This window comes from Dipodomys merriami, unplaced genomic scaffold, assembly GCF_024711535.1.
Source record: "Dipodomys merriami isolate MVZ:Mamm:240054 unplaced genomic scaffold, mDipMer1.0.p SCAF_2, whole genome shotgun sequence".
Classification (NCBI taxonomy): domain Eukaryota; kingdom Metazoa; phylum Chordata; class Mammalia; order Rodentia; family Heteromyidae; genus Dipodomys; species Dipodomys merriami.
This window is the reverse complement of record NW_027203381.1, coordinates 40249874-40252289: the sequence shown is the minus strand read 5'-3', so window position 1 is coordinate 40252289 and position 2416 is coordinate 40249874. Positions and strand designations below refer to the sequence as shown.

General features: G+C 44.1%; 1 pseudogene; it reads right to left on the bottom strand.

The window, feature by feature from the left end:
- Window positions 1-738: 738 nt before the first annotated feature.
- On the bottom strand, window positions 739-1757 carry LOC138831602 (dnaJ homolog subfamily C member 8-like; annotated as a pseudogene).
- Between the last annotated feature and the right edge of the window lie 659 nt (window positions 1758-2416).

The window sequence follows — 2416 nt, the reverse complement described above, 5'->3', positions numbered from 1 at the left end:
TCTACCACTTGAGCCATAGCGCCACTTCCAGCTTTTTTCTTTTTGCTTATGTGGTGCTAAGGAATCGAACCCAGGGCCTCATGCATGCAAGGCAAGCGCTCTACCACTGAGCCACCTTCCCAGCCCCAAAAAATGTATTATACATAAAGAATATCACCACTAGTGGAGGCAAGTGAGGGCACATGGTTCTGGCTGGAAGACAGCTAGTTCTTTGGAAATAGAACGGCTTCAGGGGGCTCACAGCCTCATGCCACAGTGACCAGTCAGTCAGACAGAAGAGGGCATACCAACCTCACAGGGCTTCTGGTGTCCACTAAGGCCTGCCCTTCCTGTCCTGTGGTACCCATAAAGCGAGGGACTCCCCCAAGGTGGCTCTGAAGTGACAGCAATACCACTGTAAGCAGTGTGTTTAATTGGATGATTTCCAGAAACTATACATGAATTTTCTAGCCATACAACTGGGTGAAGTACAAGATATTCGGTTCCAGGCCATGGAGGAAAAGGCAGAGCCAGCGGTGGCACTTCCCCGTCCCACGTGCTCAGAGGGGGAGGGAGGAGGGTGGAAAGGTGTTAAAACCAACCCTCATTTTAATGTACAAAAGAATGACTCTGATCAGTAATAAATTGTATTGAAAACAAAATGGATTAAGAAGTTTATGCTCTTCTAAGGTGGGGAGATGGGGGAAATGAGTTCTTCAAAGCAGGAAGGAAATGCTGGGGCAGGGCAAGGCCTGGTGGTCATTTGCTCTGATCCATTTTCACCTTTAGTAGTCTCAGGAAGGTCCAATTTTTCTTCTCTTTCCTCCCCTTTGTATTTGCTTGGAAGTTTCTCCAGCTGTCCGTCCGACCCTCTTGACTTTCCTCAAAGTTTGTTTTCCGTTCCCTTTTTCATGTGGCTTTTTCTTTCTTTTTTTTTTTTTTTTTGGATCAATTGTGGGGTTTGAACTTTGGGCTTGGGCGCTGTCCCTCAGCTCTTCAGCTCAAAGCTAGCTCTCTACCGCTTGAGCCATAGCGCCTCTTCTAGTTTTCTGGTGGTTTACTAGAGATAAGAGTCTCATGAACTTTCCTGCCTGGGCTGGCTTTGAACTGCGATCCTCAGATCTTAGCCTCCTGAGCAGCTAGGATTATAGGCGTGAGTCACCAGTGCCTGGCTTCCAATGGCTTTTGCTTGAGCTTCAATTTCCTTTTCCCTTCTCATTGGTTTCCTTTCATGCATCTCTTTGGTTTCTCTCTCTTTCCTTTTAATTTCCAGCTCAGCAAAGAGTTTCTCTGTCTGTATACTGCTTGTTTGAACAGCTCAGGATCCTCCTCCACATTTGTAGCGTTTCCCTCCTTCTTTAATTGTTTTTTCCCCCTTACTGTTTCACAGTGTGTTCCAGGTATTCTTTTCCTGCCTGAATCATATCCAGGGCCCTCTATTTTTGTTGCAGTAGCAACTTGTAAGCTTTGTCTACAGCTTCAAAAGTCTTTTGTGCTCTGTCAGCATCATCTTGATTTTTGTAAGGATGCACCAAGATGGACAAATGCCAAAACCTCTCTTTTATTTCTCCAGCTGTCACTTCAGGATCAATCTGAAGAACCTCAAGTGGGTTCAAACGGAACTAATATGAGCCAGGCCGGGTCAACCTTTCAATCTACTTTTTTAGGTGTCAGAACGGAACGGAATCTATTTGTTTCACTTCACTGTAGAAGGTCATAAATGCTTCCTCCGTGCTGCCGCTGACACCCATAGCCCCACTTATCCCCAAAGTAGCCATTTCCCCTGCTAGTCACCCAGGGTTTAGATCTTTTTGTTGTTGTTAGTCATGGGGCTTGAACTCGGCCTGGGCATTGTCACTCAGCTCTTCAGCTTATGGCTAGCACGCTACCACTTGAGCCACAGTGCTACTTTGAGCTTTTTTTGCTTATGTGGTGCTGAGACCCAGGGCCTCATGCAAGCAAGGCAAGGGCTCTACCACTGAGCCACCTTCCCAGCCTTGGGCTCTAGATCTTGAAGACACTTTTATTCATGGACGATTATCTGTATATTACCAATACTTATAAAGCTATACCAAGTATATACATATGGTATATTGGTATAAATGATACAATATTTAATATTTCTGAAATTCTTTATTCCATGTACTTCTTAAACATTTTTTTATTATTAAGTAGTTGTACAAGGAGGTTATGATTTTGTAGGTTGCATTATAAGTACAATGCATCTTGAGCAATATCATCCCTTCAATGATTCTTTCGTACAATGCATCTTGAGCAATATCATCCCTTCAATGATTCTTTCGTACAATGCATCTTGAGCAATATCATCCCTTCAATGATTCTTTCCCATCTTTCCCAACTCCACTCATATCCTCAAGTTACATGGTTCCATGTTCACATTGTCTCATATGAGTGCATTTGCCTATCCAGCCTCTCT